The following is a 27,504-nucleotide window of genomic DNA, read 5'->3' as shown; positions in this document are numbered from 1 at the left end:
ACTTTCGATTGAAGACAAGATCAACAACATCTCTTCTACCGCCACCTCGCAGAACATAAAATGTCCATGTGCGCTAGTGTTGTAGCCGAAATAAGCCTTTATTGAGTCGCGTAATCGTCTTTGTGTGTCCAAGTCGGTACATTTACGTAAGGAAGTAAAAAAGACCTCAAAGAATGAGTCTTACAGTTCATCACATGGAAATGATTATGACTAGAGACGGGACAGTATCTCAGCAGGACAAGGACGACTAAGAAATCCATCACTGGTCTGAACAAACAATTCCGGTATTCATCTGATATTTCCTGAAACTGGACAAAACCCAGAGAAGAATTCCCAGATGGAGAACTTAACACCTAACATCCTGAATGTGATCTGCATATCTTAACCAATGTCATGGCGAATGTAATGAAATTTTGTAAGCAAGAGAGTGAAATAACCATATTCAGCGTTAGGTAAGTGAACCATCCTGACATAAACCTATGAGAGGGAGAAAAATCTCAGAAAAGCAAAATCGTGATGACAGGACCGAGATTTGAGAAAATTTCTTCTAGAACATGTCCATTATTCCACAATCGCTCCTCTTATATTTTGTGCATCTGACTTGAAACATTACTTACGTTTCACGAACATCAAAGATCTTCATAGGAAGTACTTCCGCGGAGAATGGCGTATTTCATGTACTAGCGACACAGCCACACTCCCCAGATACCACTACTTGAGTCAAAAATTTTTATTCCGACTCTGGTTTCTGGCTTCAAATCATTTCTTTAAAAGATGTCAATAAGTTCAACCACAATCAAAATTCTACTCAACTGCAGGACGCCATGCTTTGTCCCATTAGCTATCGGTGGCCTGCTTACTCATTTATTTTCGCTTTACAAAGATCGTTTTGCTTGAGTCTAAGATTGCAAGTCAGCACGTAATTAATTAGAGACGTAATCTGTGCATAAGAGCGCACGACCTCTCATTATTTCACGCCACTCACCCCCTAAGTCATCAGATATTGTGACAAACCTTAACAGACACTCGTTAAGATGTTTGATACTACATGGAATTTTAATGCAATGTTTCCCACCTTGTTTTCTGCACTTTAGCCTCCACAACTCTACAATTAATCCACCCTGTTATCAACTTATACAGTCTCTATTGTTGTCCCTCACGCGTTAACTCCACTAAGAGGCAAGTAGACCTAAGCACACAATACTAACGACGAAGTCACCTGTCACGTATCAGATATTTTATGCGTAAACGTTACTTCCAACGTAATATGGCATTTTTTGAAACTTCCTGGCAGATTAAAACTGTGTGCCGGACCGAGACTCGAACTCGGGAACTTTGCCTTTCGCGGGCAAGTACTCTACCAACTGAGCTACCCAGCCACGTCTCACGCACGGTCCTCACAGCTTTACTTCTGCCAGTACCTCGTCTCCCACCTTCCAAACTTAACAGAAGCACTCGTGAGAGAACTTTCGTACAATCACTTTAACAGCCCGTGCATCTAAGTTGTTGTCAAGAATAATTTACAGATAAATGGAAAAGAAATTAAGGATCTGTTAGAGGTTTGTGTTTACGAAAGGTAAAGACGCCTGAGAGGCACTTCTGACGTTGCGTTAATAATCGAAGCAAGTCTGAAGAAAAACTTAGTCACTTTCATGGGATTTGTCGACCTGGAAAAAGCGTTCGACAATATTAAATGGCGCATGATGTTCAAGATCCTGAGAAAAATAGTGGTAAGATATAGGGTAAGGCGGGTAATATACAATACATACAAGAACCAAGGGGGAACAAAATAAGTGGAAGACCACGATCGAGGTGCACTGATTAAAAAGGGTGTTAGACAGGGATGTAGTCTTTCGTCCCTGCTGTTCAATCTCTACGTCGAAGCAGCAATGACGGCAACAAAACATAGGTTCTTGGTAGGGGGTAAAATTCAGGGTGAAAGGAAATCGATGTTATGACATTGTTATTCTCAGTGAAAGTGAAGATGAACTACAGAGCATGTTGAATGAAATGATCACTATGATTAGTACAGGACATGGACTGAGAGTAAATTGAAGAAAGACGAAAGTAATGAGAAGTAGCGTAAGTGAGAACATTGAGCAACTTAGCAGCGTAACTGATGATCACGAAGTAGATGAATTTAATGGATTTTCCTACCTAGACAGCAGAATAACCCAAGACGGACGGAGCAAGGAGGACGTAGGAAGCAGACTGGCACCGGCAAAAAGGGTATTCCTGGCCAACAGAAGTCTAGAGCATCAAATACAGGCCTTAATTTGGCGAAGAAATTTCTGAGAATGTACGTTTGGAACACAGCATTACGTACTAGTGAAACTTGGACTGTGGGAAAACCGAAACAGAAGAGAATCGAAGCATTTGACACGCGCTGCTACTGAAAAATGCTCAAAATTACGACGACTGATAAAGTAAAGAATGAGGAGGGTCTTCGCCGAACCGCGAGCAATGGATGTATGGAAAACTGTGACAAAATGAAGGGACAGGATGATAGGACATCTTTTCAGACATTAGGGAATAACTTCCATTGTATTAGAGGGAGCTGCAGAAGGTAAAAACTGTGGAGGAGATTGGGATAGATCCCACAAATAATTGATGACGTAGTTTGAGACTGCTACTCCGAGATGAAAATGTTGGCAGAGGATAGGAATTGTGGCAGACCACATCAAACCAGTTAAAAGTCTGAAGTTCCTCCGTTAAAAAACAAAAGCTGTGTGGTATTGTATTATCCTGTTGCAATACTCCGTGTGGTAACCTGGTCAGGAAAAGTATCATAACAAGGATAACAGGATGTATGATTCTTGCCGAATACTAGCGCGCTTTCAGCCGCCTTTCAACGTTTACCCAGTCAGTCCTGCTGCCCCGCATCATGATCCCGAAATTGGAGAGGTATGGGTCCCTATAGTCGCTACTTTTTGTGATCCTCCCCCATCTACGGGAACGTTAGTGTCGATCAAACCACCACAGATCGAAGGGGGACCCATAACTGAAGGCCAAGGAACGCCGATCAAAATCGTCGTGATTCTGACTCTACACCATCCACCTCTCTGAGGTGTGATGTCAGTGGTAAACAAAGTATGGTAAATCGAGATCTCATCCCACCATGTTACCGACAATTCATGATGACGCTGCTGGTAGTCTCTTCCCGGATTTCAGCTGTTGGCGTTCGTCTTTCCGTCAGATCCACTCGAACAGTCCTACAGTCTTCTCGTAATGTAGTACTTCTGAGAGAACCCGTCTCTGCCTTTCTTGCCACACTATTATCTTGAATTCATTTCGCCACTACTATTTCTGCAGCCACTGCGCTACAGCAAGCTCTCGCTATGATGCTCCAGTGCCCCTCGTGCCAGTGATTCGACCGTTTTCGAAGTCTGAAAGATGTGTACGCTCGTCTGACATACTCTGTCGCGACCTCTACCTGTTAAATTCCAGTGACGTTAGACGCACTCAGTAACCATCAAGTACTCACGCCATTCTGCATTTGTGCGAACGCATATTTCAGTACTGAAAATAAGCTCACGTAAGAGCGTAATTTTAGTCAAGATATTCCACACGCCTCGAAATACTGGTCCATAAGTTTGACAGCGCTCGGTCAGTGTGTTCAGCTGTCTTTGCGATTCCTTCTGGCAAGTTGGTGCAGTTCTCAAGGTGCGCAGGCTCTAAGCCGTGCTGCCAGATAAACTCACCGGAAAAACAGTTAGTCAGCCCACTGCGCATCCACAGATGAATCGTTAAGCCTTTACAGACGGCGCAGCGATCGTGTCTCAAGCGCACGCTCTGCCTCGACTTGAGAGTAAGGAAGTTGCGGTCAGTGAGGCATTTATGTTTCAAGCTGACATTGTAAGGAAACGCGGAAAAATGTAAGGGCGTGAAAGAGTGGTAAAAAGAGCAATAGTGTTTGGCCGTGACCATGGTCATACGGTGTGTGAAGTTGCTGGATTTGTCGGATTTTCACGGCGTACTGTTCAGCATGTCTACAAGCAGTGGTATAATACACGTGGCCATGAAACACGACGTCAGAATTGTGTTCGGAAAAGGATCCTAACTAAGAGGGAGCTCAGACGTGTTTTACGGCTTGTGAATCAAAATCGCTTCCAAGCCCGACAGGAACTGCTAGAGGCAGTGAATGAAGGTCCATCCCCACTTTTAGCAAAGAACATTGCGACGGGAACTGTATGCAATGAACATTTGGAGTCTGTCACTTCGCAAAAAGACCACTGCTCACAAAGGCGCATAAAGCTGCGAGTCTTCAATGGACTAGAAACCATCGAACGTGGACAGTAGCTGACTGACGGACGTAATGTCGTTTTTATTTATTTTATTTTACTCGTCTAGTTCCGTAGGATCAAACTGAGGAACAAATCTCCAAGGTCATGGAACATGTCAGTACATGAAATTAATATAAAATTGTTATTGTTGTGGTCTTCAGCCCAGAGACTGGTTTGATGCAGCTCCCCATGCTACTCTATCCTGCAAGCCTCCTCATATCCGAATAACTACTGCAACCTACATCCTTCTGAATGTGTTTAGTGTATTCATCTCTTGATATCCCTCTATGATTTTTACGCTAGAAGCTTCCCTCCAATACTAAATTAGTGATCCCTTGATGCCTCACAACGTGTCCTACCAACCGACCCCTTCTTCTAGTCAAGTTGTCCCACAAATTTCTCTTCTCTCTAATTCTATTCAGTACCTCCTCATTAGTTACGTGATCTACCCATCTAATCTTCAACATTCTTCTCTAACACTACAATTCGAAAGCTTCTATTCTCTTCTTGTCTAAACTAGTTATCGTCTATGTTTCACTTCCATACATGGCAAAATTCCATACAAATATCTTCACAAAAGACTTTCTGGCACTTAAATCTATACTCGATGTTAATAAATTTCTCTTCTTCAGAAACGCTTTCCTTGCCATAGCCAGTCGACATTTCATTTCTTCCCTACTTCGACCATCATCAGTTATTTTGCTTTCCAAATAGCAAAACTCATTTACTACTTTAAGTGTCTCATTTCCTAATTAATTCCCTTAGCATCGCCTGATTTAATTCGACTGCATTCCATTATCCTCGTTTTGCTATTTTTCATGTTCATCTTATATCCTCCTTTCAAGACACTGCCCATTCCGTTCAGCTGCTCTTCCAGGTCTTTTGCTGTCTCTGACAGAATTACAATGTCGTCGGAAACCCTCAAAGTTTTTATGTCTTCCCCATGGATTTTAATTCCTAATCCGGATTTTTCTTTTGCTTTCTTTACTGCTTGCTTAATATATAGATTGAATAACATCGGAGATAGGCTACAACCCTGTCTCACTCCCTTCTTAACCACTGTTTCCTTTCGTGCCCCTCGACTCTTATAACTGCCATCTGGTTTCTGTGCCTTTCGCTCCCTTTATCTTATCCCTGTCACCTTCAGAATTTGAAAGAGAGTATTCCAATCAACATTGTCAAAAGTCTTCTCTAAGTCTACAAATGCTAGAAACGTAGAGTTGTCTTTACTTAACTTACCTTCTAAGATAAGTTGTAGGGTCAGTATTGCCTTGCGTGTTCCAACATTTCTACGGAATCCAAAGTGATCATCCCCGAGGTCGGTGATCCCTGTACAATGACAACCAGGTTAGGTGAGCTCGCATTTTCGCCAAGATCTCATACAGACATAAATGCCCACCCACCAAAAAACTGTGGAAGTAATGAAAAATGGAGGGGACTAACTCAAGATGTAAGCAAATCCTAAATTCTCCGGGTCGCTTACTTGTTTACACAATAGACCATTCTTCAGTGAAAACCTCTGCACCTCCTTCCTGGATAACAATTGTCTCTTAATCGGTCCGCACAATGGGTCCTGACATTGCTTAATTTTAAGATCGGCAAATAATTGGGGCACTTCGCTCAGAGCACTACAAGCAAGACCATCGGAACCACAGGGGCGATCTAGGTCAGTGGTATCTTCCTGCTCAAACATGCGGATGAGCGCATCAACTACCTGACTGTCGGAACCTTTAATGTGGCACATTTTTAAATGAAATCCAGATCGCCCAGCTCGCGATTCGACCAGTTTTCCTGGATCTGGACAGGACCCAATTTATCGCCTGATTTCTGTCTCTAAATCGAACTCCCTATGTACCAGATAGAATTGGAATTTATCTTGGGTGCCTCACATTTATACACAGAATAATTCAACTCAGGGCCGGACAGCCTCCTTGACCCAAAAGCTAAAGGGCATCTTTGACTTTGATGTTCCTAGAGGAGAACCACAGCAATCCCTGCGTTGGGCGCGTTTGTCTTTACAATAAATGTTTTGTCGAAGTAGGGCACAGCCAACACTAGGCGGAGTTCGGGATGGCAGCCTTAATGGCTACAAAAGCCACACTGATGGCTTTCGCCCCATACAAAATTTTCTCCCTTCCTGCGCAAATTATTAAAAGGGGCTGCAAGTTGGGCAAAGTTGGGAACGAACCTGCGGAAATAGTTGGCCATTCCAATGAACTTAGCAACCTCTTTCCTAGTTCTAGATTGGGAAACCTCTTCAAGTCCTTGGTTAGTTCTTGGTCGATACTAATGGCACCCCCAGAAGCCAGACGACCCAAAAATGAAACCTGATTCCTGGCGAGAATAATCGTAGATGGCTTGACGTTTAACCTAGCATTGTGAAGCTTCGACAATACCTGTCTAAGATGGGAAAGGTGCTCCTCAAAAGAGAAACTGTAAACGACCACGACATCCAGATAGCTAAACACATAGACGAATTTCAGATCCCCAAGATATGATCCAACAAATGAGAGAAACAGTGGCTGTGGTGGTCAACCCAAATAGCGCCTTATTGAACTCGTAGAGATTCCAGTCAGTGCAAAAGCCTCTGATGTGCTTAGATTCTTCGGTGAGAAGGATTTGGATTTGACTATAGGGTTGATTCAAGTCGAGCACAGTGAACCACTTCGCCTCAAAGAACAACGTGAAACAGTTGTGAAGTCTGGGCAAGGGGACTGACTCCAAAACAACATTTTTATTAAGCAGCCAGTAATCCACAACCGGCCTATAGTCCTGACCCGAGCCTTGGGGACAAGAAAAATCGGCGATGCATCGAGGCATAAGGAGAGTAGAAGACCTGATCACCCCATCCAGCAACAGATCAACCAGATTGTGCCTCAAGATTTTCTTTTTAGGGGGCGAAAGTCGACAAGGAAACTGCAAACAGGAGTGCCATCAATTAGACGTATATCATATTGGATCATACTAGTCACTGCTGCCTTATTAGATAAACATCAGAAAAATCCCCCAACAAGTGCGTGGCCTACCCCAACTGAAGATGAGCCAAGTCAAATTCCCCAGCTTCGCAACTTATAGAATTAATCACGCTCGGACGGCAACAAGAACAGAGGGCTGTATTCTCACCTGGTGACAATTTAAAGAAGAAGGCAGGACTAGCAAAATCAAGGACCAACCAGGTTCTTTGAATAAAATGGCAGCCGAGCAACAAATTAACTGTTAAGTGCTTTACAAGCAGAAGAGTAACCGGTCACGGGGAATTACATATGGATAAGCTACCACGCTCCTCCCCAACCGGAGGCAACTTTTGCCCACTTGCCGCACGACATCTCTGAAGGCAGGGTCACATGGGAGATAATTTACACAAATGGCCGAACTCCAAATACCACTTAAAGTCAAGCAACGAGACAGAACTATCAGAGTCCAGTAATGCGCACAAAGGTTCCTATCCAACACGGGCACAAACATAAAGGAGTGACGATCTTGCCACAGCATGAATATGTGCACATCAAGCAGTTGAACTTTTCCAACACGTACGAACCCTACCTCCCCCCCCCCCTCTCCTCACGACATCGGCTGTTAGGCCTAGGGGCCCGCACAGCCGGACACTCACGTATAATATGGTCTTGCGCGCCACAGTGAAAACAACACCTGTGCGAAAGTGAATAAAATTTGAGAAACTCGAAACTGAAGGCACCGTTGCCGAACCTCTATCTATCCTAGGCTGCTCATCAGTAAAAGTGAGGGCCGCAATAGACTCTACTACTTCCTGCAATTCATCAAAGTTGGTAGAACGGCGAGCAAGCACCAAACGTGATCGATCCTCGAGGCGCAATGTCATCTAAGATGTTAGAAATGCTATCAGACTCAATAACGGGCATGGCAAGGGCTAGCACAGGCATATGCATTCGCTTCATGTGTTGGCTCAACATCTCTAAAGATACGTGAACCTGCCAATAATACTTCCGCTCAAGCTCATTGCGCATACGCGCCTACAACTTTCTGCCTATAAGAAGAGCCGTGAGCTGCCCTATACAATCCTGATATTTCAAAGTTTCCGAAACAAAAGTACCCAATGTCCCTTTAGCTGAAGGATAAAGCAAGGACAGTATCACGTGGTGCGGTACTGTAAGGCATCAGCATGAAACTCAAACGGCGCAAGCAGCCATGAGACTTACTACACTTGATATCAACCATCAACAGGAAATTCTGAAATACCGGTCAGGAGGCACATAATCCATAATCGGATTGGGTAACTTAGCGAAGTTTTCGGAAGGCAAACTACCTAACTTCGGGCTTCGGAGCACTTATCGTCTCTGAGGTGATTATGGCTTAAAATTTCCTGCCCCAAACCTACCTCCTCACTTTCTAAACTCACGGATGCCGCCCTAACCTGCAAGTCCCTTGCCCAAACACCCAAGTGCTTAACCTTCAGCCTCTCGTGACCGTTAGGCTCAACACGGCTCAATCTAACAAGCTATTCCCCAAAAGTGCCACATGCACTTGAATCCCATCGACTTGCCTAGCTGTAGGTTGGCTGTTCTCCAGAAAGGAGAGATTTCGCTGTACTCATATAACGCAGCTGAAATGTTATGGAGAGAGGCACCTACCTCTGCGATGATATCCGCCGAAAGACTAAGCGGCCCGTCCATTGTCGCACGCAACCTGGTCACCAGTTCCGGAATGCTACCTTTGATTGGAAGTTGACGGACTTTTAATTCGTACTGCAAGAACTCCTTTTTTAGATGCGAAATTTCGGGACAACCCCTGGAATCCATAATAAGTAACGGCTCCCTGAAAACAATGACAACGTATGAGTACAATACCCTACACGGAGAAACATATTGCCACAATAATCACAACAGAACAACGGATAACAACAAAGGGTAGACAACTCTAACCTCCCCCCCTCCCACGGCTAAACAGAACGTAACTACACCATGCTCCCAACTGAAACCTCACAATAAGGATTGGGATAATTTTAAGGAAAAAAGTTAAGGAAGGTGGACCCACATGTTTCGTCATTTGTCATTTCATGGAACAATTTATTGCTTAACAATAATCATTACGATCACAAATTAAGAACCTTGTCAAAAGAATAACAAAGCTCACAATAATTTACTAAACTTGAACATGAACATTAATAACATACATACAGTTTATACCATTAAGAATGGGGCTTGAAACCAGGAATATACAGTCCCGAAGTAAAAGTAAGAAGTCACTACAACTAGCTGTGGCTGCAAGTGTGTTCAACAAACTGAGTTTTACCAGTAACAAAAAAATACAGATGACTGCCATTAAATGTACTAACAATTCCCAGGCATGCATAACACCTTAAACAAATAAACAACGTCCACCCAAAATACAGAAAGTATAACAAGTCCTGCCAGTTACTGTGGTTGTTGGAAAGCCCTTAACAATTTATAAACATTAATAAAAACCCTTAAGCAGTAAAGTACAGAATCCCCCAAAATAGAAGAAAAACTGGGAAGGCATACAATATAAAATATGACTGCCAGCTGGTACACACCAGCAGAAACGTTAACAATGACCCTTAAATATATATACAATCCCCCAAAATACAAGAAAAGCTGTGAAGGCATATTAGTTAAATGGGACCACCAGCTTGTACAGACCAGCAGGAGCATTTACAGTACCCTTAAATAAATATATAATCCTCCAAAATACAAGAGAAGCTGGTAAATACAGCAGGCGACTTTCACAGCTCGCAGGTAACAAGCAGGCAAGTTCGAGTAGACATCATCTTTCAGATGCAGAAACACAAACAGCCTACCAACTTTCATTGATCCCGCACAACTCCTTCTTGGTATTGCCATTATTTTCCGTCAGTGTATATTTTACTACGAATGCCGAGACAAAGAAAGTAATGAGCAAATTTGTAAATGAAGCTCCTTTACATTCAGTTGGAATTTTTAAACGTTCCATTTTCCTGACTGCTCATATCAGTCATTCACATCTCTTTTTTCTGTCTTTTGACTGAACAGTCTAGCTGAATTTAATCAAATTTTGATGGTCCACTGATTCGGGACTTACGACGCTCGAACGGACACTTTTTGATCGCCCCTGATATTAAAAATCTTTGCCTATGATATTAGTATGCAACATGCCTTGCGAATCATCATGCACATATTCAGACAAATTGCAACGTCCGTTTCGTCCGAGCCACGGAGCTTCTCAGGTGCATTAATTGACGCTCGCGGTCGCTGCCTAAATCCACGCACCGCTGGCGATGTGCGGCGTGTGGGAGAAGTTACGCACCGCACTGCTCCGAGGATATAATTGCAAACGTCTATTAAATGAGTCCGAATAAGTGTTGTCACCCTCATATTGATCCAATAGACAGCGTTAAATTTCTATTTCCACATCAAAAATCAAAATGTTCAAATGTATGTGAATTCCTAAGGGACCAAACCTCTTAGGTTATCGGTCCCTAGACTTAGACTACTTAATCTAACTTAAACTAACTTATGCTAAGAATAACACACACACCCATGCCCGAGGGAGGACTCAAACATTCGGCGGGTGGGGTCAAAAATCAACAGCGTTAAATTTCTATTTCCACATCAAAAATCAAAATGTTCAAATGTGTGTGAATTCCTAAGGGACCAAACCTCTTAGGTTATCGGTCCCTAGACTTAGACTACTTAATCTAACTTAAACTAACTTATGCTAAGAATAACACACACACCCATGCCCGAGGGAGGACTCAAACATTCGGCGGGTGGGGTCAAAAATCAACTAAACTATGAGGGGGAAACAATAAAAGAAGGGCCACGAAGGAATTATCCAAATGGGACGGTAATCGGTAGATGTGATGTACATGTACAGACAAACAAATGGTTACAATTTCAGAAAAAATGGATAATTTTTTAAAGAGAAAGTTCTTCACGAAATGAGCAAGTGGGAAACACGCTGCTGCACCTCTGGCCCTTATGCAAGCAGTTATTCGGCTTTGCATTGATTAGTAGAGTTGCTGCATTTTCTTTTGAGGGATGTCGTGTCAAATTGGCACGTTAGATGATCAAAATTCCGAGCTGGTTGGAAGGCCCTGCCCCTAATGCTCCGAGCCTTCTCAACGGGGGAGGGATACAATGACCTTGCTGGTCAAGGCAGTGTTTGACAAGCACGAAGACAAGTAGTAGAAATTGTCGCCGTTTGCAGGCGGGCATTATCTTGCTGAAATATAAGTCCGGAATGGCTTGCCATGAAGGGCAACAAGACTGGGCGTAGAATATCGACAACGTACCGCTGTGCTGTAAATGTGCCGTAAATGAAAACCAATGAAATGAAATGATATTCCCAGATTATCACTCCTGGTTGTCGGGTCGTATGGCGGGTGACACTCAGGTTGGTATCCCACCGCGGTCCAGGGGGGCTCCAGACACGTCTTTGCTTGCGATAGGGACTCAGTTCGAAGCGCAGTCATCACTGAAGACAATTCCTCAAAAGTAAATGAAATTTCACGCCGAATGTGTCCGACTTGTCGATGTACAGAAATCTATGTCAGTCGGCGCAATGTGCGTCATGTGCTCAAACCCTTATCTCTCAGCCGCCTGTTAATTGTTCTTGAGACAATCGAAGCACCAGGTGCACATCGGATCGATGATGATGATGAATCCGGGGCTCTGAGTGCTTCCCCGACGATAACTCGTTCCTCGCGTCCTGTCGTCTCTCTAGGTCGACCGCCGCCTTTTCGACGCTGTGTTCGACCCATCCCTCCAATATCGTCGAACAGTGGCATCGCTTCTATTCAAATGACGAGCGATTCGCCCATTATCCCAGCAAGCTTCTCTGAGCCCAACTGGACGTCCTCTCTCAAATACTGATATCTGCGAATGCTGTTTGTGAGTCATAGTTACTGTCCAACTAAGTACACGGACTGGAATTCGCAAAGGCTTTTTGCCCTGGCAACGTCTTACATTCATTCATGCGTCGCCAGAGTTGATAGTTTTGCATTGTCCGTCTATAGCTGTATGAATATCAATTTGTGACCAATTTTCTTAGCTCCTTGGTGGCGCGATGTTTCTTTCGTCTTAGAGCGTACTATAAGAACTATCTAGAGATCCTACTATTGGACTGGAAAATGTACACAGCTTACCGATACAGTTCTACATATTTCCTCCAACTGACTCCTACCGACTTTCGCCGATAATCTCCACAACTGCAAACAACAGCACTATCCTAACTCTCCTATAACCGAAAGCCAAATCTAACAACCTAACTTTGGAATTAGTCCTCCACACTCACTTCCTCCTGTTCATTCTAAATCTGTCAAGTAATTAGCACTGTGCATTTTATTAACGTAACTAATCACTCTTATTAATTTTGATGAATGGTCGCTTTTGTAAAGTAGTTTTGAAGAAACCACTTTGTTTAATAACAGAAAAACAATGTAATTAATTTTTCCAGGTTACGAAAAGAATAAATACATGAGAGTTATTTCTTGCACACAGTAGCTAACCAGCTAATTACCTAAATGGTTATAGTGTGCCTAGAAGGCGACCTAGCTAACAAAAAGGCAGTCATTAGCCGAAGACTCAATAACACACTGTAGATTGGCCGTTAATAGACACTATCACTTCGTACCTGCGTCTCCTTCTTCTATTTCTTCGTCTTCTTCTTCTTCTTCTTCTTCTTCTTCTACTACTACTACTACTATTACTAGTATTTCTTCTTAACAGATGTTGTGGCAACGCAGCACTCACAGCTAGGACTGAAGCCAGTACCTAATGAGTCTAAAATTAAAAGAATCTAAAAATATTGTGAAAGTCTTTAACTTGAAAAGACTGATAGCGCCAGAGTCTGATTACAGTATTTAACATTCATTCTGAAAAGTAACATGAACCTTTCATAAACAAGCATGGGGCTCTGACTAAACTTGGAAAGATGCATTGTGTTTTAAAAGGCGGGAAAATGCACTTCACAGCAGAATTAAACGATCAATTTTTGGAAACCCCCAATTCCCACCCATTACTACTCTTACGTTTGAAATTTGGCTCTAAGGTGCGTACAACTATTCCTCTTAATGGTCCAAAAGCTCGCCGCCCTGCGACATCACCCTCTGGCTCAACGACGAACAGCAAGGTGTCGACGCATGCGAGAAGAAGCCCAATGCTCAGAAGTTCATGTGACCTATAAGGTGGGTTGATGACATCACATCGGCACCAAATTTCACGACAAATCTGTCCGAAGCCACCGTGGAAGTGTCATATGATGATGAGATGGTCAAACACCCTTTTACCCAAATGTCATGCCTTCCTTTGACGCCTCCGCGATGGTGGTTACAACCGGGACGGCCTGCCTTGAAATCGCGCGGTTTTCTGGTAAGTGTCCGAGGAAAACACCCCAGGCAAACCGCCGCTCAGAATCGACACGAAAAGGTCACAGAAGTGGCACAAAGGGAGTTAAACAGGCCAGCCCTTCCCACACATATCGCAGTCGAAAACGACAGTTCGCAGTGAGATGAGCAGCATGAAGTCGTTCTTGACAGCCCTTGACACTGCTGACACCCTCGGACTTTTAAACCCTTCACCAAGGACATTGTTAGGCTGCATGCCCACGAAATGTGATCGTACACATTCGGAGCGCAGCGTGACCCCATTTTTGCTCTCGCGTTCAGGCCGAACCACTATAGACCATTCAAAACCGTTCGACAAAATTTGAACGTTATCAGAGCAGAAAAGGATGCTTATGCTTTCTCAGCGCTCCTACTTTGCGTCCTACAGCGGTGTGATCACAGGGGGATCCGAGATTTATACGAGCGTGAGTAAAACAACAAAGGGTCCCTCTAAGACCTCCCAGTTCGGAAAATCCGTCGGTGACATCCGTCTATCTCTGTTGAGAGTTTTTAAAATGTATCTGTAGAGACAGAGCACGTGATGAGTGTTCCAGGTTCTTGCTGGCAGGATTCTCTGCTGCTCTTTCACCGCCAGACTGTTGCTCTTGCGCCTGAGAGTAGGCCACCCGGAATCGGAGAGTGTCGAAGAGGTTGCCTGTTTCAACGTTAGGCGCCGCGTTATGAGCTGTAGACTTTCATTCGCAAGTGTCGACACATTGATGTTCGTCGCAGAGCCCTTGAGTGACGTCGCCGGGCGCCAAGCTTTTGCATCGTTACGGAGGAAGCTTGTACGCACCATAAGCGAAATTTCAAACACGCGTCGCAATGGGTGGAAATTACGGCACATCGAAAAGGTGACCCTTCAATTGTGTTGCACAGTGTGAATTACGGTTCTACGTTAAATCCAGTACTGCATCCATTAAATTACTGTGTAGACTTTAAAGTTATCTCTCTGCCTGAAATTAACGCTCCACTAACACAATGTATTTACTTGCAGGATTGAGAATGTGTGGCTACAAAAACAGATGTGCTTCATAGATCACTGACACTCATTACAGCTTGTCTAGTATGAGCAGAAGTAACAGTCAAGCAATAATTCTAAGATGTTTGTGTACACTAACGGCCTTGCCGCAGTAGTAACAATGGTTTCCGTCAGATCACCGAAGTTAAGAGCAGTCGGGCTTGGCTAGCACTTGGATGGACCACCGTCCAGGTGTACCGAGTGCTGTTGTCAAGGGGGGGGGGGTGCACTCTCACCCCTTTCGAGGCCAACTGAAGAGCTACTTGACTGAGAAGTAGCGTCTCCGATCACGAAAACCGACAACGGCCAGGAGAGCGGTGTGCTGACCAGATGCCCCTCCGTACACGTATCCACTGAAGCCTAAGAGCTGAGGATGACGCGGCGTCCAGTCGGTATAGTTAGGTCTTCACAGCCTATTTTGACGGCGTGTGTGTGTGTGTGTGTGTGTGTGTGTGTGTGTGTGTGTGTGTGTGTGTGTGTGTGTGTGTGTTGTGTGTGTGTAAACTAACAATATTGCAATACCCAACAATATTTCATTTACTTCCACTGGAATACTGTGGACACTTATCTACTTACCTATTGTATTAAGTTTCAGATAGTAAAGCGAACAGCGCCTATATTATAAGATACTTAAAATTATGTGCTTCTGTTATTACTTTATTGAGTTTTAATAAGTAGTGATGTTATCACATTTACTGTCACTGAACAAATGCAATACAAAAACATTGTTCTTGCAAATAGTCTCAACAAAGCAGTAATTACTGTACTTGCTACCTGAGCACGTAGTAATTACACGAAAACAGTTATTCCTTGCTTTAATAACTCTATTTAAAAAATAGTTATGCAGTGTGCTGAAGGCCTTTGGTGTCTCAACCAGTTCGTACAAAATATGTAATCACCTTAAAAGGGCATACTATCTCAATTATTGTGAAGCAGTACTACACTCCTGGAAATTGAAAAAAGAACACATTGACACCGGTGTGTCAGACCCACCATACTTGCTCCGGACACTGCGAGAGGGCTGTACAAGCAATGATCACACGCACGGCACAGCGGACACACCAGGAACCGCGGTGTTGGCCGTCGAATGGCGCTAGCTGCGCAGCATTTGTGCACCGCCGCCGTCAGTGTCAGCCAGTTTGCCGTGGCATACGGAGCTCCATCGCAGTCTTTAACACTGGTAGCATGCCGCGACAGCGTGGACGTGAACCGTATGTGCAGTTGACGGACTTTGAGCGAGGGCGTATAGTGGGCATGCGGGAGGCCGGGTGGACGTACCGCCGAATTGCTCAACACGTGGGGCGTGAGGTCTCCACAGTACATCGATGTTGTCGCCAGTGGTCGGCGGAAGGTGCACGTGCCCGTCGACCTGGGACCGGACCGCAGCGACGCACGGATGCACGCCAAGACCGTAGGATCCTACGCAGTGCCGTAGGGGACCGCACCGCCACTTCCCAGCAAATTAGGGACACTGTTGCTCCTGGGGTATCGGCGAGGACCATTCGCAACCGTCTCCATGAAGCTGGGCTACGGTCCCGCACACCGTTAGGCCGTCTTCCGCTCACGCCCCAACATCGTGCAGCGCGCCTCCAGTGGTGTCGCGACAGGCGTGAATGGAGGGACGAATGGAGACGTGTCGTCTTCAGCGATGAGAGTCGCTTCTGCCTTGGTGCCAATGATGGTCGTATGCGTGTTTGGCGCCGTGCAGGTGAGCGCCACAATCAGGACTGCATACGACCGAGGCACACAGGGCCAACACCCGGCATCATGGTGTGGGGAGCGATCTCCTACACTGGCCGTACACCACTGGTGATCGTCGAGGGGACACTGAATAGTGCACGGTACATCCAAACCGTCATCGAACCCATCGTTCTACCATTCCTAGACCGGCAAGGGAACTTGCTGTTCCAACAGGACAATGCACGTCCGCATGTATCCCGTGCCACCCAACGTGCTCTAGAAGGTGTAAGTCAACTACCCTGGCCAGCAAGATCTCCGGATCTGTCCCCCATTGAGCATGTTTGGGACTGGATGAAGCGTCGTCTCACGCAGTCTGCACGTCCAGCACGAACGCTGGTCCAACTGAGGCGCCAGGTGGAAATGGCATGGCAAGCCGTTCCACAGGACTACATCCAGCATCTCTACGATCGTCTCCATGGGAGAATAGCAGCCTGCATTGCTGCGAAAGGTGGATATACACTGTACTAGTGCCGACATTGTGCATGCTCTGTTGCCTGTGTCTATGTGCCTGTGGTTCTGTCAGTGTGATCATGTGATGTATCTGACCCCAGGAATGTGTCAATAAAGTTTCCCCTTCCTGGGACAATGAATTCACGGTGTTCTTATTTCAATTTCCAGGAGTGTATGATCGCTTCGTTGGTTGTCTGATTTTGGGGAGGAGACCGAACAGCGAGGTCATCAGGCCCCGTGCCGTTTCAAAGGAACCATACCGGCAGTTGCCTGAAGCGATTTAGGGAAATCACGGAAAACCTAAATCCGGATGGTCGGACGCGGGTTTGAACCGTCGTCCTCCGGAATGCGAGTCCAGTATGCTAACCACTGCGCCACATTGCTCGGTAATCGCTTCGTTAATTAATCAAATACAGTGTTAAATAACGTGAAAGGACTGACGCGGTAATTTTTACTCATTAACGAAAACTTAATTTCTTTTTGGTTTATATTCTTCAAAACTAAGAAAAATATGTAGTCTGTAACGAGTTACAATAATAACGTTGGTCGGGTCGACGAATTATGTTCTCAGTTTGTGGAATACTCTTAGATATGGCTGTATATAGTGCATGTCACATATTAGTATGCATGTTAACCTCTTGAAGTGCTATTACGCGTATTCATACCGCACTTGCTGTATGTGATGTAGGCAATTTATTAGAGATCTACAACAGAAAACCTCCAGAATATATCCGCTTTAACATTCTTCTTCCCAGATGTTGCGTATTAGCCACACCATTACAAAAGCATACGACACTATACGTACAACCAGTACACCCATATGGTACGAAGGCCGATCAATAATTAAAGTAGCTCATTTTTTTCTCCGCGAGTTTACATTGAAAAAATGCAGAATTTGTTATGGGACATCGTGAAATATTCCGCTTCAGCCCATATGGTTTCATGAAGTTCCTATTGATGGCAGCGCTATACGTAGTCTTCGCAATCAGAATGGCTATGGAGATCCAGCAGTGAACAAAAGAACGGTGAGTAATTGGGAGAGGGGTCTGTCATCATTGAAACAAGGTCGTGCAAACCTGTCGGATCTCCGCGTTCTGGCTCGCCGCACACAACTGTGTCCTGCAATGTTGGAACGTGCAGACATTCTCGTTAGAGGTGATCGACAGATCACAATCAGACACCTTGCTGCCCAATTGGATGTCTCCATTGGTAATGCTGAAGCACTCGTCCACCAGGTGAGGTAGTCAAAGGTGTGTGCCCGCTGGGGCCCTTTCCGCCTAACAGAAGATCGTAAAGAGCAACGACAAAGCGTATGTGTGGAACTGCTTGCTCGTTACCAGTCTGATCGCGATAGTTTTTTGTCGAAACATCATCACAGATGATGAAACATGGGTTTAATCAGTTCGAAGCAGCAACAAAACGACAATCATGGAATGGCGCCACACCATCTCTCCTCCGAAGGAAATGTTCAAAGTCCCACTCTCAGCTAGTAAAGTTATGGCAACGGACTTTTGGGACTCTGCACGAGCTATTATGTTCCCTCATGGCGCAACCATCAACTCTGAAGTGTATTGTGCCACCCTCAGGAAATCGAAGAAACCACTTAAGCGTGTTCGTCGTCACAAAAAATGCAAACTATCTTTTCCTTCTCCATGACAACCCAAGACGTCGCACAAGCCTACACAGCCGAGAGAAGCTCACAAAACATCATTGGACTGTTCTTGCTCATCCACCATACAACCAGCCCTGATCTTGCATCTTCCGATTTCCATCTGTTTGGCCCCATGAAGGGTATACTTCGCGGGTAGCAGTACATGGATGATGGGGACGATCTTGATCCAGCAAGAGGTTGGCTCCGATGTGACCAGTGGAGTGGTACCATTTGGGCATAAAGGCCCTCCCACTGAAGTGGCGTAAGGCCGTCGCATTGAATGGACATTATGTTGAAAAATAGGATTTTGTAGCCAAAAGAGTGGGGAGTAATATGGTGTATGGGAACCTGAATAAAACTAACCTGCTTTCAGGAAAGAATGTGTTGCATTACTTATTAAACACCCTTCGTAGTTATCACAAGTTGACTTTATACAGAGAATAATCATCTTAGCGCACTGCTCAGCTTTTTAATTAGTAAATACGACTAACTTCTCTTCAGATTAATTTGGTCAGACTATTGTATACTTTATGTTCTGACTTCGCAGAGTGACCACACTCGCTACATCTTATTCCATTAACTGCCTACTTCAGACAGTCTCTCTGTTTCTCCGAATGTTCTCGCGCGTGCTGTAACTAACCCTGCACGTCATCTGCACTTTCCCGATCGAAGATGGTTAACTATCGATTTGTCATTCTGTTATTGGATAATTAATGTGGATCCTTTACAGCCTGACTCACATTTCCGCGACAACGAATATAGCACACTGCCTACTTATCGTGCGCGCAATCACTAAATGTCAACGACTTCCAACCAAAAATGTGCAGCCGTAGCGCATTCCATACGCAAGTCTAGAAGAAGAATTGAGTGTTGTGCTTTTGTGGTCACGGTGCTGGACTGCGAAGGGGGAGATCTATGTTCAAAACTCCCTCTTACTTCATATTTTTCTTTTTTCGAAAAATTATAAACTGTCTGTCGGGTCGTTGGCATGCCTGCTCTCGTTCTGTAGTCCTGGTAGTTCTCATACTAAACGTTGGTGATAGAATATGAGTCATATAGTAAGAATATATATTTCCGTCGCAAGTAAATGTGATGGATAGGGAGAGCAGGCAAGACTTCCGCATAGACCTCTCACAGAGATGAAAACAACAAATAAGCGCATGTGAGCTATGTTACAACAAAGGACTTCAAGAGACAAAATTTCAAAAACGGACGCAAGAATCATAAAATTTGGTACTTGGTTAGAACAAATAGGTGGTACGTACGTCTGAAGGTCCCTTCATTACACCTCGCTGTTGTAAACGGACATCAGACCATCACACAGACATAAATCTGAATACAGCGAACACAGGCGTCAGTATGGAAGGACCGTTTAAAATTCTGTGAAAAAAATGTATTGGTATACTGAAGACGGATCTCCCACTTCGCAGTCCAACTCCGTGACCACATAACCACGACGGCATCGTTTTTGCTAACTCCTCAGTGAACACACCTTGAGCTTCGACCATGCCCTGTTTCTATTTTACTTTTTTTTCACAGTTCACCTTCTTCACATTTTATGCTTTATCTGTGTTTAGTTTTCGATGGGATATCCACTGGGCCAACTTACCACCAAATCGTAGGGGGGTGGGATGGGGTGTTTCCCTTGTCAATAGCTGTTAGCAGACGATTTCATTAAACATTTCCCGCTTTCATTAATCACTCCACTGCAAAATACTGCCTGCTGACAGGGTTTTTGAAACATTGTTTCCCAGCCGTTGCTTGAACAGACTTTCCGTCCAGGGAAAATTACTCGCACTTGAGCCAGCCTCTTAGGTCCTTAGGAGTACTAGGGAAAGACTGACGTAACATTCTTCCCCCGGATACCTACTCCGGCTGCAGGTAGATCATACCGACGTCAGGAAAATTGTATCTGAAAGCGGTAGCAAGCTGGTATTGAGTGATAAGGTACCAGATTAAGTTTATTCAAGTTTAAACGAACCACTTTATTTAATCAAGCAGAAAATTTCACAAGTGTAAAATATAACAGATGGGATAGCTCGTACCTCTAACATTCATTAATATGACTTTACCAAATGATACTGGTGGCAGAAAACTCAACACATCAGTTTAATGACATTAACATTAAGTAGCAATCCTAAGCTTGTTTGCTATTATTCTTAAGGGTAGTAAGCATTGACACCACGTATCTGAACAATCCTTGCCCACAGAATGTACTACACTGATTTAATAGACTTTCTGCTGGGAGAACTTGATAAAAAGATCAGAGAGCAAGACATCAACAGCAAACTAAATTTACTGTTATTATTACAACTTAAGAAACGCAATTGTTATCAGAATTTAATGAAATGATCAATGATTTTAACAACTGGCCCACCGAATTTACTGTTACACATATTAAAATCAACTGGTGGCGAACTTTAATAAAATGATCCAATGAACTGAAAAGGATTTGCCTACAAAATTTATTGTTACGCTTATTCGAATCAGTTGGTGGCAGAAAAAGATCCAGTGAATTAAACAGCAATTGTTCATTAAATTTCCTGTTGTAGTTTACTGAAACAACAGGTGCCAGAATTTCACAGAACAGACCGCCTTGAGATCAAGGATCACTTGCCCACTCAAGGTACAATAAGGCACAATAAATAAAGGTTTAACTAACACGTCACAGGACTGAAATTGCATACTGTACTGGCATTTGAACAGGGGCCACACTTAGCACGACCCGACTTCGCCTAGCAGTTTCACTCAAACTGTAAGACTAACAACAAATTATTGGCAGTAAAAAATCACTTAGTATGCGACGTGACATAGCTAGTTATTTGCGACTGCTGTGTTTCTGACAAGTTTTTCTGTAACCAGGACGGCCACCACAGAGACGGCCAGATCACATAACAACATAACAGTCTTAAAACAAAATTCAGTCCGTCGTTTCTGAGAATCGATCAGGAACCAACAGCAGCCCCCAAATAACCGAGACTGTTAGCAAATGGGTGCTTTCATCAAACAACTGTCATTCAGGACTCAATAAGCCCTAATCTACAGGCAACCCTTGGATGGGATGTAGGTGGTAGGAGGATGGTAGAATTGCACCTATGTAGGAAAAAAGAGGGGATTTGAGCCTTCATTCGGTGGAGATAGGGGAGGTCATAGTTGATAGAATGAATAGATTTCAGGAATGACTGCTTGATGTAGCAAGGCAAGGCGGTTGAAGTTATCCAGGAAAAGGACTTAAGGCACGCGGCTGCCAGCTAGGATTCTCAACAGTGAGCGTGTGAGCTGTATTGCGAGTCGATTTTGTGGGAGACATAGGACTGTGGAAGGCGTTACACCTGTCTGTGGAATTTTGTAGTCTTTATAAACTACTGCAGGATATGAGTGAAGGAGCATAAACGGGTATAGACTGTGAGGTGGAGAATATTCAACTATTTGGAGGGAGTTACAGAAATGGTATGTTGTCGAAATCGATGCCAGATTTCCATAGGCGTGGATGGGACATGTGAGGATAGTGTAGACACGTGTGATAGTTGAAGGATTGTTAGGTTAAGTCCACATGATCTTTTCTTCGGAATGATAGTAAGCGGGGGTCCATGGCAGCTTTTGATAAAGTGTTAACATAAGATATTTTAATTTTTCTTCTATGGACTCACGGTTGTGGACCGTGAGATACAGGTGAAGATAAAGATAGAGATAGGGCTAGAGTACGGAAGCTTGGGCCGTTCTGAATAATAATTCCCTTGGATTTTGTAGAATTGGTGTGGTGGACAGGTACCACTAGCTTCACACGGATGTGAAGTTATTGCTGTGAGGTTGGAAGAATCGTTGATACGAATGCAAGGTGGAATGGGTAGCAAGGAAAACGGAATCATATCAGAACACTGAAGTAAGTACAAGGGATGTAGTGGTTTAGTGATGTTGGCTGTGTGTAGGAGATGAAGGCCAGGTGGCAGGATACGCCCTTGCGGCAATTCTACGGTTGGATGTCTGTGACGTTCCGCTGTGTCGCGATAGTTCCCTCAATCACTACTAGCCGTGACCTGTTTACAGCACCACTACAAGCGCTCCCATTCGTGTTGTGGTGTGGACAGCACCCTACGCATGGGACAGTAATCCCCTCGTCCGGCCGTCGCTACTCTCCAACCATTGGACAGGAAGACACAGAACTTGCAGGGAGTCCATTGCTTTTTCTCGGATGGCAGGCGCAGATGCGTAGTAGTTAGGATGTGGCTGGTGCAGAATGTGGCAATCCTACCTTGTCGTGGCCGCAAGTGGTCAACCGCTACGTTGAACGAGAGTATACAGCCCTCACGTCCCCATGAAGTAGGACTTCGGGCCACTGTCACATGCGAATGCCCCACAAAGCTGTATATTGCTTGATTTGACCTGTCAGCCAAATGAAAACTCACAGTGAGGCCCCTTTAAAACTCTTTTAGGCGTTGATAACGCTTTCTCACGCGGTATTTCCATGTCCTTCACAGTGACCACACAACATCTGACGCTGTTCACGTCTCTTATGTACTCTTAACAGCCCTGGTAACAACACTAAACACGAACAATACTAATGGACTGTGGTGGCCGTTCTGTTACGAGGAATTGCAACTCTAATGATTGACATACCTGTCGAAGGTGTGTACGTGTATGAAGTTACAGTGACATCTTATGACGTCTTGTGCGTCCTTCACTTTTTTTATTTTTTGTCGGGCAGTGTACATAAAAATACGTGGCATCCGGAAGGACACCGAGCCGCCGACTACCACAAACATCCCCAAAACCGTCATAACAATGCCACCCCTTTCGGGTACGGAGAAAAGATAGGGAAGAAGAAGTCTGTAGATAAAAAGACTTTTTTTTAAAAAAAAAACAAAAAAAGATAAAGGAAAACATTCTATGACATCGAAAAAGTATTTGTTGCCAGAAAGTTAAATGATTCACTGCACCGTATTACTCTTCAGCGCCACTTGATGGCAGTGATGTGCAATTTGGAGGAGTAATGGGGAAATGGAAGATGTAAAGATCTTCCCTCTGTTATTTATATTGAAATTATTAAAAATTGCTGTCACTTCACATGAGTGATAATTACTTTGGTAGCAATGTTTATTACTAAAGTTCAGGAGAGTAATCTTCACAGATACTGTTAATTATTCGCTTAACATGGATGTAGATTCTGTGCCAAGGGATCTTCATAATTCCATAATATAAACATATTTCAATAGCTCCTGGGATTCGTAAATGACAAGCTCGAAGTGTAACTTCTTGTTTGCAGAATCCAATGTTTTGTTACCACTTAACATCATCCATTCCAATCACAAACACTGTCCAAAATCACAATGTAAATATGAAATCTGAACGCACATAAAAGATATGAAACGATGCATTGTCTTTCTAGCCACACAAATGAAACATCTTCACATCATGTTCATAACCTCAGATGAAGAACGAGTGTCAGAGTGAGAATGACGCGTTTGATGCCAATCCAGATAGTATACAGGGTATAAATGCAGATAGTTTTAATTGTAGCACCGTAATATGTACACACGTTAGTGTGTTGGTTACTTTCCTCTGTACTGAACAGTTTTCCCACAAGCAAGTGACAAATCTTACGACCTGTTGTTTTCTGCGTGATCATAACTGCACCACGAAGTGGACTACTCCTGTCAGTATAGACTAACCGTTTTCCCTCCATGCATCCACACATCAACAAATGACTTGCTGCTCAGCGGAAAATCAGCGTTAATACTTGGAGGTATTACTCAACATAAAAACATACGACTTGTAATAGCTGTAATTTTTAGTCTGCAGATGACGTAGATATTGATGTAACGATGTTCAGTACGCCGTCCTCAGTCACCAATAGTAATATGTGCACTTACACCCCTTGCAGCTTGTATGTCAACTGCTAATTGTTCTTGAAGCTTCCAGAAAGTTTTATAGCTTAAATGACTGTCTAGGTAACTTCTGCTTTTTATTGTTAACATAGTTTCAAATTAATGACTATAATTCACAATTTTAGGTCATTTTAGATAATTGTGGTAATGACGAACATTAACAGAGACATCAAAATAAGATGAATATTCCTAAAGTTACTGACGTTATGTTTCGTCATAAATTTGATGTTGTGGATTGTTAAATCGATAAAAATATAAATAAGTTTCTTAAACAACATCAAAATGACTTTCCGTAATAAGAATAAGCGATATTTTGTTTTACACGCTTTTACTATTATTTACTGGAAATCTAATTTTCATGGTATAATATTGTAGCATAAGCAACTGTCGATGTATAAACTGAAATCTATGTATGTGGCAAAGTATCGCCCGAGTACTAGAAAAATTTATTAATGTCCAAAATCATGAATGAAACCATCATAAATAAAAAGAAGTTCAAACACAGCCAGAAACCAAGTAGTATTGTACATTTCTGTTGGGGTTTGGCAGGAGAGGGGGAAGAGTAATCCGACAGGCCTTGACTTATTACAAAAGTGAATTGGTTCTTTCGAGTAGTTAAAGTGGTTACGCAGCTATTTGGTTCATGTGTTTTTATATTATAGTTACATTATAATCACTGATGAATTTGAATGCTGCCATGGTTTTATGGTGATACTAGGTGACACATGAAAAAATTACAATCATTTCGGTGTGATGGTGAACATGACTATGAGGCCCTGTAGACCATTAGGTTTTGAATAGAATTCAGCTAGGTGGATGAAGGGAGAAGGAGAAAAAGGGAGAATGGTGTCAGGTGGAGCGTTATGATTAGGGATGAAAAGAGGGGTACATATCGGGACTTATTCCGTCGTTGGGAAGGGGGAGTTGGTTAAAATTCCGGCGGGATAGGATGGATCAGGCATGGAGGTGGAATGTTGATCTAGCGGCGCAGCGTGGTACCTGGATTGCTTATTAGTGGGTGGGAAATTAGGTCCCGGAAGTAAATTTTGTAACTGATGTATCAGATCCGAGGGTGCTCTAGGAAGAGAAGTGTGGGAATTGGATGAGTGACTCTTTTTTCTTGAGGGTTGAATAAGATTTAGGCGGTTTTTTGTTCTATTGATTTTTATTTGTATGAACTAGTTTTCGGCTTACTAGGCCATCTTCAAATAACTACTGGCTAGTGTTTACAAGAAGCTTGTGTTCTTACGAACTAAACATTCTGGAGTAAGATAGAACGCACTTACATACGATCTTTAGTTGTGTTATTGTCTTTGGAATTGTCAAACGGGTCTTTCGACTTTTTGTTCTGGAAAACTGTTCTTTAATATAATAAATCACATTTTATGGTTTTTCAGTACCATGCATGACAACAATTATAATTATTTAGTATACATATTACAAAATTACAGTTTTTGGTATTTGTTGTGAACAGTTGCACTGGACAATAATTGTTGGTTGTACAACAGCGATGTTTTCTTTGTGGGTTACATTTTGTTATTAGAAAATTTTGCATTAATATATACCAAATATTACATTGTTACAGTTGAGTTACGGTTAGGAATGTAAACACGTAAGGGATATTATAAGGCGCGTTTACACTGAGCTCGCAACATTGTTCGCAACATTGTTCGTGGCTAGTAATTGACAACCGATGTTCGCAACATGTTGGCAACATGTTCGCAACACAAAATCAATGTTCCACGGCTGCGTCGGTAGAGATCAAAGAAACATTGCTCGTGGCCTGCTACCACTAAATTCCACTACGCAGTGCTAGTGTTCCTTTGCTCTGAGTGAGTGTTTTGGTGTTTGTTTTGCTGGAGTGTAGTGGTGCGTTTATTTGATGTCCCTTCATTTTTATTTGAAATGGAGCGGTCACGAGACACAATTTTCCAATTGATATCGCTCTATGAGGCAGAGGAGTGCCTGTGGAATGTACGTTGCGCAGGTTACAAAAATACTAAAATCAAACATGATTCATTACAAAAAGCTGCTGCGGTGCTTGGCACCAGCAGCAGTGACGTGGACAAAAAATAAAATCTCTCGTGTCTCAGTACCGACGAGAGAAAAGAAAAATAGAGGAATGTAAAAAATCTGGATGTGCTACTGACACACTTTACGAAACGAAGTGGTTTGTATTTAAATATCTACGTTTCCTGGATGATATGGAACTATCTGAGATATGGCTGGCTTTGATAGAAGTCTCCTGATGCCAGAAAACGAAGAGTAACAGCAAGTCTTTGGTTCACAGGGGTTGCTTTTCTGAAATTTGTGTCTTTCTTTGCAACAACTGGTCTTATAATATTCAACAACATTTCAAAATCTGACGGCGACACCCTAGTGAAGTTACGAAAGGCAGAAACGTCTTCCAGATTTAGCTCACAAAGCATCTCATTCCCGCCACGTCTCCTATAGTATGTTTTGGTCCACCAACGACGACTACGTCGTTTTCTTCGTCTGTTCATTTCGTTAAGTATTATTAATGCAGCACCAAATGTCATTAATTCTTCCTCTTCACTTAACATAGCATATCTCTTGATGGGAATACACAAAGAAGTAACCTATCAGTTCACCGCAGCAGACTATGCGAATACGTAGAAATGTTGGTCGCTAGTGTAAACGGGAATGCGAATAACGAACAGTGTTGCCAACATGTTGAGGGAACATGTTGCACACAATGTTCCTAACAAAAACATGCTCTCAGCTCAATGGAAACGCGCCTTTACATTATCTTGGGGTGTGAATTTGTTTACTATTGGGACACTTTGTGGTTGGTAGTAGGTTTTTCTTTATTATCATTTCATTTCCCTCGCCCCATATGGGCAAAGAGGGCGAGGGTGGGGGGGGGGGGAAAGGGGGTGGCTGCCAGTGGAAACAAGTCGCAGCTGTTCAGCCATATGAGACTAAAAAAATTAAAACATACTATAAAATTGGACACGGCAGTTGATAAAACGTATGTTTGACATAAAAAGACATACATTCAGTCGCATAATTTAAAATACAAAAGGCGTTTCGCGGGTAGATTAAAAGACTGATACAGATGCAATGGCAAATGAATGTTTCACGAAAAATATAAG

General features: G+C 43.3%; 1 protein-coding gene across 1 annotated transcript in view; it reads left to right on the top strand.

Annotated features, from left to right (window-relative positions):
* Nucleotides 1-27,504, top strand: part of LOC126235283 (protein phosphatase PHLPP-like protein) — a 405,833-nt gene that overhangs the window by 118,337 nt on the left and 259,992 nt on the right. The gene's annotated exons all lie outside the window — the stretch shown is intronic.

The sequence above is a fragment of the Schistocerca nitens genome, chromosome 2 (assembly GCF_023898315.1).
Source record: "Schistocerca nitens isolate TAMUIC-IGC-003100 chromosome 2, iqSchNite1.1, whole genome shotgun sequence".
Taxonomy (NCBI): Eukaryota; Metazoa; Arthropoda; class Insecta; order Orthoptera; family Acrididae; genus Schistocerca; species Schistocerca nitens.
The sequence above is the reverse complement of the archived record's forward strand: the minus strand, read 5'-3'. Positions and strand labels throughout refer to the sequence as shown.